This window comes from Cyprinus carpio, unplaced genomic scaffold (genome assembly GCF_018340385.1).
Source record: "Cyprinus carpio isolate SPL01 unplaced genomic scaffold, ASM1834038v1 S000006527, whole genome shotgun sequence".
Taxonomy (NCBI): Eukaryota; Metazoa; Chordata; class Actinopteri; order Cypriniformes; family Cyprinidae; genus Cyprinus; species Cyprinus carpio.
The window spans coordinates 264,107-278,418 of record NW_024879193.1 but is presented as its reverse complement, the minus strand read 5'-3'; the positions used below and the strand labels follow the sequence as shown (position 1 = coordinate 278,418).

Below are 14,312 nucleotides of genomic sequence, written 5' to 3'. Positions count from 1 at the left end.
ATATTGTAAAAATTGATGATTTCCAAATGTTACCTTAAAGAGTTATTTCTACCAGATTTAACCAATAAAATTTAGTTTTGGTTGTATAAATTCATGTATTTAGGTTGATTCAGCTACAGTGGGGAAAATATTCAGTTGATCCCCTGCTGATTTTGTAAGTTTACCAACTTACAAAGAAATGAAGGGTCTGTATTTTTTATGGTAGGTTTTGTTTTAATGGATAGAGACAGAATATCAACCCAAAAAATCCAGAGAAAACACATTATACAAATGTTAGAAATTCATTTGCATTTCAGTGAGTGAAATAGGTATTTGATCCTCGACCAACCAACAAAAATTCTGACTCCCACAGATTGGTTATGTGCCCACGTGGAACACAGATTAGTCCTGCCACTTTAAGAAGTTACTCCAAATGTGAGCTCGTTAGGTGTACAAGATACTTGTCCACACAATCTGTATCTTCCATTACAACCTCTCCCACCACAATGGGCAAGACCAGGAGCAGTCAAAAGATTGTAGATCTGCACAAGGCTAGAATGGTCCAAAAGACCATCAGCAAGAAGCTTGGTGAGAAGGAGACAACTGTGTGTGGTGCGATTATTCGGAAATGGAAAAAATACAAAACAACCATCAGTCAGCCTTGGTCTGGTCTGAGCCCAGAACTACACAGGAGGAGCTTGTTAATGATCTCGAGGCAGCTGGGACCACAGTCACCAAGCAAAACATTTTTAACACACTACATCGTAATGGATTGAAATCCTGCAGCGCCCGCAAGGTCCCCCTGCTCAAGAAAGCACATGTACAGGCCCATTTAAAGTTTGCCAAAGAACGTCTAAATGATTCAGAGAAGGCTTGGTCAGATGAGACCAAAATTCAGCTCTTTGGCAGTAACTTTGACTTGCCTTGTTTGGAGGGAGAGAAAAGATGACTATGACCCTCAAGCACGGAGGTGGAAACATTATGCTTTGGTGCTGTTTTTCTGCTAAGGGTACAGGACGACTTCACCACATTGAGGGGCAAATGGATGGGGACATTTACTGTAAAATCTTGAAGAGAATTCACAAGAATTGACACTGAAGATGGGTCATATTTTTCCCCACTATATTAAATAATTTTTTACTTACATAAAACCTGATAACTTATATGTTACCATTTACAGTTTAAGGGGGATTTTTTTTTCTCAGTGTCGCGAGAAATGTACAATTCACTGCACAAGTAACTCTCAAAAATATATCAAATATATCAAATTCACATAATTGGATGCTAAGCTAAATGCTACATATTAAAGTAAATCTACTGCTTTTTATCAGTAAATTGTATACATTTTTGCCTTTTGTGCCGGTTGTCATAATCAAAGTTGCTTGGTTAAAATAATTATAGAAATCTCTCACAAACCACACACTCTGTTTTTATTTATATATTTATTTTATTTTATTTTATTTTATTTTTTCATTTAAATTGGTATAGTAAATGCTTTTATTTAGTAGAGGAAAGAAAATGTGCAACTCTTAAAAAAATAACAATTAAAAAAAAAAAAAAAAACATACTAGTGTGTGTTTTTCTCTTGGTCCAGTAGCAGAAGGGTGTACAACCCTGATGATATATTTGATATTTCTGTTTTTTGGTTGTGTGGATGCTTGGCTACATATCAAATTAAACAAAGAAGCAGCAGTTCTGTCCATTTAACACCTAATAACATGGTCACAAATCCGGGTCATGAGATTTTACGTTCCTTTTTAAATGTAATTTTTACACACAGACACCTAAAACATAATGACACCTAATGTTGCCATGTATGGTAATTATTTCACGACCCCCATGGTTCATTTAAAACTGGTTAAGCTAACTCTTAGTATCCATCCTGTCTACATCACCATGTTCCTCTAAATTACTAGGCCTGAATTCAAACAAAAATAACTGTCAAAAATAATAATACCACTAATAGCCTAATATCATATAAAATGTCTCTTACAAAGAGCTTAAAAGTAACACTGGCAGATTGTGCGTATGAATTCTTCATTGTTGTCGGTGTGTGTGTGCTGTCACGCGCTCAAAGGCTTGTCAAACTCTGACTGGATTACAAAGCGCTTCATCCTCCCGACGAAAACACCAGCTCCACTTTTACTGATTGTTCTACTGGAAAAAACAATTAGGGGAATCCTTATAACTATTTTTATTATTCGTTATGTTCGTATTTTAAAAATAGTTTTATTTTAATATTTTAATTGAATTGAAACTTTAATATTTCCGCTTGCAATTGCAGTAGGGCCTATAGTAGCCTGTATAGTAATTAATATATACCTACAGCATATCAACAGTTTTTGCCTTCGTGTTATCACATGTCTATTTAAATACTTGTTTGACATGCCGACGTGTTTGATAGCATAAGGGAGATCGGGGCAGGTTGTCGCATCTAGCCTGTAGGCCCTATTTTAACAGCTCTTAAATACTCTCATGAACCCAGTAAAAACGGGTTACTTTAGGATTTTAGAGGGCTGAGTGCGAGAGGTCACGGGTTCACTTCTTAGCCTACTTAGTTAAATATTTCTTTTTCTAATAAACTTTTAATAAAACTTGTAATATTTACAAGCTGTATGCCAGTTCATTTATAGCAGCGAAATATCAGCGCTTGGTTGCATTTTGTGATTTCACGGTCAAATGAGCGAAAACCAGCTGCTGTAGGACCATGGACCATTCAAATAAGCGAACTTTTTCTGCCTCCTTGCATGATTTAATTTTTTTTTTTTAACCAGTAGGTCTAGTTTTAATTTATTGATTATTATACATTTAAATACTTTGCTGTGGCTATTTTGTTTTGAAAGGTGAAATTGGCCGGATTTTTTTCTTCTGTTTGACTTATTTCCCCAGACCTTTACATTTAAATGTAAGTAGCCCTATTTAAAAACAAACCTAAACTCTAAATTCATACGTAGAACTAAAAGCACACACACTTCCAGCTCATTCGATATTTATGTGTAGACCTGTATATAATTCGTATTTTAATGTAAATAGCCCAATGCTTTCACCAAATACTTTTCATTAGCCTACCTGTATAAATAATTTTAAAGCACAGTCCGGAGTTTCCCTTTTTTCATTTTTTAACAAACAAACTTCCAATCATTTTAGTTTTCTGAATGGAAGGTGAGAACTCCAGGCCGGCCAAATTTCACAACGGACGCAATCCACTCGATTTGTGAAAAGTTTTTCTAAGCCATCAGTCACCCAAGTACCAAACAGATTTCAATAAACATAGACAACGCTCACATGATCACATTTTCAACCGGACATGCATTAATAGAACATGCATTAATATTTTTAGTGTAACCTACGTTTTTGTCTTTTATGGTCGTTGCAGATTGAATGTAATTTAAAAAAAAAATTCATTTATTTATATTATTAATATAATATAATGTTTAATAATTAACCCATACAGTGTGACATCATGCTCTGCTGCTTTCATGTTTATCATAAATGTTTTACTCTTTTTTCTAATCATTCTAATTTACTATAAATAGTGAATATGTCCAATATCTTTTTAATTTCAAATATTTGAATTAAAGAGAGTAATAACTAGCCACCCCTTCCACTATATGCAGGAGAATGACTGTAAAGTTGCATTGCATTGAGAGATTTTTGCCAAGTATTGCTGTAAATATTTTGCAGCTCTCTTTGCCTGGTTTGTTTTCAAATAATTTATGTAGAGGTAGTGTTTAATTTGAAGATCATTATTATGTGACAAGATCGATATGAAGGCTCAGCATAATTCGATAGCAAATGCTCATCAACTTCATTTAGCTCTCCCCGGTGTCGCGTGACACACCAATCAGCGCGCGCTCTCGCGGAGCGCGAGTCAGTCAGAAACAACGCAGGACCGCGAAGCCCGAGGTTACTTGGATATTGCGCGGTTTCTGTCATGATTTAAGAAAGATAAACTTGTATTCACATGTAGATTCACTGCAGTGGCTTTGGGAAATACGTGTTTGTTTAGAAATTGGTGGTCGTTTGTTTTATCCCGGATTATTTTGGGATGGATCCGGTTCAAGGTGTTTTTCGTGCGCAGTGAACGTTTCAAATGCAGCACTCAGACCATCCTCGGGCTTTATGGACTTGACTGTTAATGATGTCTATGAGTTTTCAATGCCTGATGCGCTGAATAGTTCCGATCCTTCCAAATCAGCATTTTTAGAGTTCGGCCACGGACTTGCAGGCAGCCAGCAGCATTTATCCGGATTCGCACACAATATTTACCCAGTACATGGATTGCACTCAGGCGGACCACCTCCAGCACGATGCTCCATACCCTTCCGACCGCGTCCCATTACAGCCGGCCGCTGGGATACGCCTACCCCGGGCCGGTGAGCGCTCCTTGCTCCGGGTGCTTACATGCCTTACCAGCCAAACAACCACAGCAGTACTCTGGCGCACACGAGGGCCGAGGAGACGAGTGAGTATCCTCGTGAAACGGATACAAAAGTGTAAAGTTTTGGCATTCGTAATCAAGTTTGCTAATGCACTTTTTAATAGCCTATATCTATAGAATACGATGACAAAAACAACAACAACAACAACAAAATTCTTAATTCATGCGTGTTTCATTGTTTTATTCATATCTGTCATGGCTAATACATATTTATTGCATTTGTATCAGTAGCTAATTTAATGCACACTGCACTTTAAATAAATAACAGATTTAGTTAAAGAAAAAAAAAGCACACATGGTCTAATTAATTTTAAAGACCAAGGGTTTTGGAGAACTCGGAGTAAATCAGTTTGCCAAATGGCAAACACAAAGTCTGTGTATTGCAGGTCCTGACATTTTATTTTAACAACTTTCATTCAAAAAAAAAAAAACATTTTTCTTTCTTAAGCTTATTGGGGGATTTGTATTTTTAGGCTTAATTAACCTCGTTTTTCCTAGTAGGCCTCGAACTTGATTTAAAAACAACATTAAAACGTTAATTTCTTAAAGGTAAGGCTTCCATTAATGTCAGAAATGTCATTAATATCGAGATTACACATTGTTCACACTGTTGCAGTTCCTCGACATTAGAGCTATACACACAATATATGTAGACTAGGGTATATCCATCGTTAAAATATATGTTACGTACTTACGCACGTAAATACTGTATATAAAGCTAGCCTACTACTCAGATTATAGCTTGCAAATATAATATTGTGCACGTCCACCTTTGCCATATAGCGAAGAAGCCTTTCGAAAACTTTTTCAAAAGTAATATTATTAATTCTTTCCAAAAATGCTATTATTATTATGGCTTTTGCAGATGCCATTGTTTGCACTTGGGTTCAAGTTTAGGCTCGTAAACATTAAAGACTTTAAAGCGACGTTAATTATGTTTTACTGATGTTAAAAACGAGGACCCCTAAATATCAGTGTTCCCCCTAAAACACCTGATCAATCTCCTATTTGGCTGCTGTAAATCAAACAGACCGTTACAGCTCTTTGGTGTTTTACGATTTTTCTCACACAGTCAGTAAACTCATTAACCTGCCAGACATCAAACATTAACCTTTACCGTTTAATAATGCTGTCGTTTTTTTCGTCTGCATGCCTGAAGACCACGAAAAGCCAGCGAAAAAAAAAAAAAGAGCTCAGCGCCAGCGTCTTTGAGAATGGTGAATTCGCCTTAATGGCAAGGGAAGAAGATCCGCAAACCGCGAACCATTAACTCCAGTGTTCAGCTGCAGGCGCTGCACCAGCGCTTCCAGCAGACCCAGTACCTCGCGCTGCCCGAGTCGCGCTGACCTAGCCGCGAAACTGGGGACTGACCGCAAACACGAGGTAAATATCCAGCATCTTCGCTTCTGTTTGGGACCCATACGACTGTAGCGTGTTCCTCCTGCTCGCTACGAGAGGCCTTGTTAACAAGCAGTACGAATTGCGTATTTTCTGTTAAGGAGACGCAGATGTGGAAACAAGATACGGGTTACATTATAGCTAATAGTTTTGTATAGTATGATCTGTTGAAGAAACCTCATTAGGGTGAGTCGGCATTATGGCATTTGGTCATTTGCAAACAGAGTGCAAACGTAACATTAGATTCGAACGTTCCTAGATAGAATGTTTGTCTTTAAAATAATTTTCAAGCATAAAAACATTAAATTTACATCATAAAAACAATTATTATTTTTTTTTTTTTTTCTCTCAAACGGGGGTTTAGTTGAACGTTCGTCTACCGTCTTACATTTTTAAGTTTCACGTAACGTAACGTTCCCAAAATGATAACATGGAATATTCACTTGGCCTAATGTTGACAAAAAGCAGTTTTTAGAAAATTTTTAGAATTGGACGTTTTGAATATTTAGAGAACATTCAGAAATGATATTTTCTAACAAAATGCTCATAGAAAATATTTTGTCGTTAGCCACGGGAAAACAGGAAAAATAAAATGTGTCATGTTTAAACATTTTTTTGTTGTTATATGTTGTTCTAGGGTTATTCGTGTCTGAAACATTTAGACATTTAAATTATTATTATGAAAATAAATATTGCTTGTAAAATATCAATCAAGTGGCATTTATAAAGAATATTGCACTACACACCACACTGACAAAGAAACACTTTTGTTAACATTTTGAGATTATTTTTGAAACATTATTCAGTTATTGAAAAGTACCTTGATATTGGAATAGGTTCATATATAATTCCATGTGATTACTGGTAACAGGATAAACCTGACTTCCTACATCCACTAAAAATCACCAGAACACCAGTCACTTTCAGTGAAGTTAAAGGTCGAGCACAATGCAACTGCAAATGCCATTGGGTGCTGATATTTTCTATATAATGCACTAAGGTCCCTGCTTTCTTTTTAAGCCCAGGCTCAAGTGCTCAAATAACTATCACATTCTGTATGCACGTAATTAAGGCTGAGGTGAGTCCTTAAGTCAGTGTCACTACTGGATTGAAACATTCAAATGAAGAACATGATGAGTCAGTCAATACTGGGTTTCTGAGCATTTATGTGCTTTGTGTCATGTATACGCAAGTAGGGTGCCCGATTGGTTTCACTGTACTGTTACAGCTAAGTGAGGATTTCGTTTTAATCCGACCGTTACTTTCAAGTTTTTAGATAGCCACACTCGCTTTTGTTTTCTTAGTCTTTACAGGTACTAGAGAATATTTTATCCCAAGAATGATTTAATCTTGTGTGCTTTAAGTTTCTTATGCGAAATAATAATTAGAGTATCCACCTGCTCACCCCTTGGGATTGATTTCACAAAATAAACGGTCATTTCTGGGCCAGCGGATGACGATGGAATGAGCGCTGATGATTTTTAAAAGTTCCATTTGCGCAGGTCAGAGAACCTTTTGTATGGCGGTCTTAGTGAAAGCTAATGATTTATAAGTCATATGCCTCAGCTTGTTATGTTGATGTACCACCACTTTAATGAGTTCCGTGGGTGGTGTTATTGACAGTGATTTATTTAAAAAAAAATCCCACACACACATGCAGGAACCCACACACCACACCATGCAGGACAATGAACAGTAAAATATTAAAAGCATGCATCAGACATGTTGTGTGTGTGGAAGGAAAGAAGAATATGGAAACCAAACATAAGCCGGGGTTTGCAGCCATATTGCCCATGAGCCTTCTCATTATTCAGTCACAAGCTTTCCTTCTTCTTCTCCTCACCTCCCTCTATATCTCATTTTCAACTTTCACCACCCTTCGTGGTACTAGGTTTGCACCGCATTTTTGACCGTGGAGAATGAGTTCAGTCTCTATGATTTAGGCCTCCTCGTTTTACATCCAAGTCATTGGTTAAGGAACGCTTCTTGTGTTCACCTCAGACAGTGGTTGCAAATTCACTGTTTAATTCGAACCTACTCCAGTGATGGCAGAACGTTAATGCAAGAGTAGTGGCATCGTTTTGAAGTCCAGAGCACATCGCTGCCAGTTTCCATTTTGAGATCCATAAATGTATTGAGGCACATAAACAAGGGCCCACACAGCATACAGTCCTCCTTTGCGCATATAACAGAGGTCTGGAAATCCGATTCACCTCACCACTAAAAGCTGTTTTTGGGCAACCGATTCTGTGGAAATAAAAAAGAAAATCCTTTTTATACATGTTTTATTAAATCTGTTGACATCCAAACTCAAACATTGTGTAAAAACCCAGTGCTAGATTTTGATTGTCGGAGGTTATGGAAAACTCCGTTAGGTGGGCTCTCATACTCAGCATTTCAGGGGCTGGTGGTTTTCACCGCAGTTGACGCATCAGTGGAATTCTTCACCCGAATGCACAATTTCGGTCTCGCTCTTAAATGTGTGTCTCTAATATGTAAGTCCCCATTTTTCGGCAAAGGAACCATAAACTCCCACATCATTAATGACACTTGCTCAAACATTGGGTGCAGTGCATGGGCCAGTGGGCAATAATATATTTTAAAGCTATAGCGTTTATATTATAGATTCCAGACAAAACCTTTCACCACTATAAAACCGTCTGGTCAACAATAAAATAAAACACAAATTGAACTATAAACAAGTAAAAAGATGAAATGGTTAAAATTTTTACTAATAGATCTACGCATACTTGATTAATAACAGCACCATTACATGCAATGATCTATGTTTTAAATAATGCAAAGCAGAGCATTGTTTTCATTAAATTCTGCATCCATTGTCCAGAAGAAGAAATTTTAATTTTTTTTTTTTTATTAATTTTAACTGATCTTGATTTGGTATCAAATTCGGATCACACCTTATATCAGAAATAACTGTTAACAGCAAGAACGCTGTTACTGTTTTTAGGCATAACATGTTGTATAAATCCAGCAAATGAAAAAGATCCCTTTGTACAAAAACCTCTCAGAATATAGATAGGAACATTTGGGTTTGGGGTACAATCGCTGCTGAAGTGAAGTAACTCATGGACAGAATGTGTGGCATTTTGTGCTGAACAAAAAAATCTGTCACGGCATGTACTCATTCTCAAATTGTTCCTAAGCTGTATGGAGTTTTCTTTGAAAGTATATTGGTAACACCAAAGCAGACTTGGACAGTTGCCTTTGACTTTTTGACCATTGTGTCTTTTTTCAATGTCAGTGGGCTACCGTCAACTGTTTAGTTCCAACCATTCTTCATAATATCTTTCCTTTTGGTGGGTTTTTTCAAACAGAGAAAACAAATCGTACAGGTTGGAGGGTGAATTAAAGTATGTAAGATTTTTCATTGTGGTGAGTAAAACTATGCCTTTAGCGATGGTGGTGGGTTTGGCTTAAGCATCAATATGTACCCATCCCCAACGCTAAATGTATTCCTGGATTCTTTTATCAAAATCGCCAAGCAAACTCTCTGGAAGTCATTTCAGTTCAACTAAATCTGAGCATATTTGTTGTCAGACACATGCTTCACTGCCTTCATAAAAATGGCAGGGCGGAACAACTGCTGAGTAGTGTGTAATGAAACGGCAGCAATGTCATGAGTCCCTCTCAACAAAGAAGTTCAAGCTGTGTCTGGCAAATTCTTCAAACTGTCAATATCATCCTAAAAAAGGGTGTCATAAAAAGCAGACCTCTGTTGTCTTGAAAGCGTGTTTGGATTGATTGTAAACAATTCTTGTTGCAAGTACTGTAATGTTAATTTTTTTCTCTCTCTCTCTCTCTTCTGTTTGCTGAAGGTAAAAATATGGTTTCAAACAAGCGCTCCAAGTAGATAAGACTTGGGATCATGAAGCATGGACTCCGGTGGGACCTGAAGGGGAGCTTCTTCACACTACCTCCTCATCCTCTCCATGCTCTACAGGCCTCTCTTTCAGCTCTGGGAGGGTCTCTATGGCCAACAAAGTGCCACACCATGCATCCCAGAAGTTATAATGAAGCATAAATTACAGGGCACTGGTATCCCCCCACACCACCAGGATCCTGTGCCCAGATCCTCAGATGTGATGATGATTGAAATTGGAAACAAGGAGCAAGAGGAGAGATCCAGGGCGAGACTCCATTCCGTGTAGACACCTGATCCTAGAAGGTTTTTTTCCTTTAGTTTTTTACGGTGTTTTCATGGTGGTGTATTTTATGTGGGCTTGTTTTTGTGTTTGGAAAGGACTGGTTTACTCCCCTGACTCCTCTATTACACTTCAGTAGCTTTTCAACCTTTTCGGAATCTGGTTTACAATGTGCTTGAAATAAAGGATTTTATGACTATGTTATGAAGGGATTTATAGAAATGTTGAGTATTTGTCATTATGATAACCGTTGGGATATTAACGTTTGTTTTCGTTTTTTTTAACGAGGCTTTTTTATAAGCCTAGAGCCTGCACCGTTCAGTCACCATGGTGTGTAGCCCTTATCAAAAACAATATGAACCGCGTATTTGGGTGTAGAATCATTACCAATCATGTTTGAATCAGCAGGTTTTAATTATAATGATAATAAATAAACGCAGGGTAGAGAAATAGATCTATGAAGGTCCTATTAGCCTTCTGGAATAAATATGTAGCAAAATAGCACAGAACTCATGAGATTTTTTAGATTAAACGAAGCTGCGAGAAATATGTACGGATAGGACCACACCACTTGATATCAATACATCACTTTTAAATTCACAGATGTTCAGGCAGCGTTCCGTGTACAGATCTACAGATTTTCGTTTTCACCGTTGTGCAGGGGTGTGGAAAAACTAGAGCTTGAGATTTATCAATTATTTATGATTAAATATCGTGTCACCTAAACCACGTTATTTGTCGAGTTCTGAACGCTTGTTATTTTACTCTGAATGGAATTGTGACTTGTTTTAAATGATCCTATGGTTTTGTATATACATTTCTGATATAATCTCCTACAAAATAGCAAAAATGTCAGTACGTTAAACACTGTAGCACACAAAAATCTTTCAGGTCCAGAGGGTCACGATTTAAATTTTGGAATATTCGGAAATATTGCCAATGTAATTGTTCTGCTTTTTTGCAGAAAGAAATTGCGCTAACAGCTGAACTATGAATCACCAATAACAATTAGATGCTCAATGCAGCAGAAAATATGGATTTTGAAGTACGTTTTTCTATTTAAATACCTTTAGAATCTTATTATGTCAGAATCATAGAAATACAATTTGATCAGTTCAGTTATACGCGGCTAGTTGTCGAATTTCAAGACGTTTGTAACGAATCAGCCAAACATCTGCTGTTTTCACAGCTTGTTTTCCTCTCTTTCTAAAGTAAAAACTAATTCAAAAGGTAGGTGCTGATTAAGTATTTATGTCGTGATGCCACCGTGATAAATCAGCCACAACATTCAATCAAATGCAAGAAGACGAGGGGAAAATAAATTAGGCGAGTAAACGTACATTCAGTGCTTAAACTAGCTCTAAAGGTACCGCAAGAAATAAAAAAAGATGTTTGTTACGCGGATACCCCCAAATTTACGCGGGATGCTTATTGTAATTGTGAGATTCACCATGATTTATGGTGTGCTTATTCCTGTCGGTGGTTAAGTGTATAAAGGAGATAGGTTTCGTATCCATTCATTTTGCGTCCAAAGAAGTCGAAAAACGCGACTTTCTGTTATTTAGGATACCATTTTTAGTTCCTCACAGAACCGTTCAGTCAAAAGTTCTTAAAAATAAAAAAATGTGTAGGCTATCTGTAATCCTAAGTCTAAATACAGGTTTTTGGCCTTTGGCAAAGAAAAAAACAAAAAAAGCATCAATAAAAAAAAAAAAGCATCATGAACTGTCACAAAATCTAGGATGCAGATTTTGCTCTGTTCCACGTAACGATGCCACCTGGGAGGAATGCGGGGTCCCATGAGAGACCTGACTTTGACCCGACTCACTCAATAGGGTCTTGTCTAAACAACCTTGTTTAAACAGCCATATTACAAAGCATCTCTGTCATTTTCAAATCTTCAGATCCAACAAGGAAATTCAGGACAGTGTAGGGCTTTTTTCAGCTTGGAAATATGAATAAATCTGTTTAGAAGTAATCAGACCACAAACTCCAAATAATTGATAGTCGAATTAAATTGGGAAGTGTGAGTGAGGGGATTATAGATATATCTCCTATTCATGGGGATGATTACGGGATAAAATAATGCCTGCCACATGCAACTCTCATGCACAGAACAATAATGACAAAATTCTTCCAAAACTTTTTACTGCATGAAACTCTTAATTTCTTGTACAATAATACGCATTTATGAGCCTCCGCAACATCTGTGGGAGATTTACTGCGATGACTCTACAGTCCCACCATCAGTATTTTCTTGCTTACTTCCACAGTCCTAGTCGAAATTACTAGCGCAGAGTCACTTACCTGCTCTCCCTAGATAGGTGACAAGCCACGCTTAAAAATCCAAAACGCTTCTGTAAATGGAAACCATCTCTCTGCACTTAAAGCATGGAATGATTTTAACATGCACTTCTTTATATTACTCCCCATCACCAGAGTTTGATGTTTGTGAGTTGATGTGCTGCTCCGTTTAGATGACATTCATGGGAGCAGAAGACATAAGTTGTTTTTGAAGATGATAGTAGCGAGCTCTCACAAGGGAAATTATGGGCAATTTTACATCGCGGAGATTAGAAATTGTGTAATGGTTAGTTGTGCTCAAGTGGATGACAGAGTCAGAGAATTTTTAGTTTTTTTTTAAAAGGGGCTTTCAAGCAGGGCAATTACGTCGTGGGAACTGATTTGGGTAGGAACACTAAAGGGCGATGGGATGGACTGATAGTGGTTTAAAGAGATTTCCAGCACTTCTAGGTGCCTGGCGAGTTTTAATTGCAGTGCATCAGCGTTTGCGGAAACGAATCTTCGTGAATAGATTTCGAGGCCTGGAGGAGATTTGAAGGACAAGGACGAAACCAGTTCCCGGAAATCTTCCCTGTGTGGTTTGTGGGGTGAAAGAGAGTTCAGTGGTTCACAGCTGTCAAGAAAAAATCTCTCTCATTTGATCTTATTTACATTTGGAGCAGAAACGATGCTGCTGAGTGAAGCCTGCAGAGCCGGGCTTTGAGCGGGTGTCGCGGCAGCTGCCCTCTGTCTTTACATGGCAACACATGCAATGTCCCAACCCACGCAGTTGACCTTCCTGTTCAACGCACCCCAGAGGGCCTCCAGTGCCATTTTTTTGGATACAGTTTCTCGTGAAGACGACGTAATAATATTGGCCTGCCTATCGTTTATTTAGCGTGTTGCGGTGGCACTGAATAATAGTATCATGTTCAAGTTCAACAGTTCAGGGCGGTAGGACGGGGAGGAAAGACCCGAAGTGGTGTTGAGGTGACCATGTCAGCCCACAACACCCAGCTTTGGCTACGGTTTTCTCGCTATGAGTGAGCGGATGCGTCCCAATCACGATGCCACCTAGATCCTAGCCAGTAAGCCCAGTCAATTGAGAAGGCCACACACCACGAACAAGCCCAATGGAAAGCAGATACGATAACGTTACATATTCCCAACTCAACCTGCAAATATTGTATCAAACAATGCAGCCGGTTCTTTATGACCCATGACCTAGAGCTTCCCACACGAAAGTGGGAAACACATTAGGGGGATATAATGTCTTAGGGTTTGAGCTTGCCATTTAACAGCAGATGACGGATTATTATATTTTAAGGAGAACCTAAGTGCCTCGACAGGTTTTTAGTTGTGAATTTACTCTTTTCTCTTCTCTTTGAGGAGGAGAGGTAACTCAATCTGCATGCACACGCGAGGGCGGGTATTACTAAGATCGGCATTACTAATTCATAGCTAGAAATGCCCAGAAATTGACTCTCGCGTTACCAACCAACCAACCATCTTAAACCATCTCGATCTGTATTGTCTAATAATCTAACTCTACAGTAGCAATCTCACATTTTTTTTCTTTTCATCACCTGTCAGTCATCAGCTGACCACATCCCCACCCTATGCTTTGGATATCACAGACCATATTTTTGGATGCAAGATTTACAAGTGCTGGTCACCGCAGATGCGACTGTTTATGCTGTCTTCTAGACTAACAGTCTAACAACAGTTTGCTGTTAAACAGAATGAAGATTTCCCGTTGTGAAACATCTCTCTGAATATTTGAAAGTATTCAAACTTACTTTATTTCCATGAAAACTTCAAATGGGGGGTTTCGAACCATGTCTTGGTTCCATTGAAGAACCTTTCAGTGAAAGGTTCTTCAAAGAAACCAATTTTTTTCCCCTTAGTGTGAAGACACATTTAAAACATCTAAATATATCTTTTCACACTATAAAGAAACCTTCTGTGGAATGGAAATTTTCCACAAATTTTTCTACATGGAACTTGCCAATGCCAATAAAGAACCCCTTTATTTTTTTTAAGATATA

The 14,312-nt window shown here is 37.9% G+C and overlaps 1 pseudogene; it reads left to right on the top strand.

The window, feature by feature from the left end:
• Positions 1-485: 485 nt before the first annotated feature.
• Positions 486-9,987, top strand: LOC122133888 (annotated as a pseudogene).
• The last annotated feature ends 4,325 nt before the right edge of the window (positions 9,988-14,312 follow it).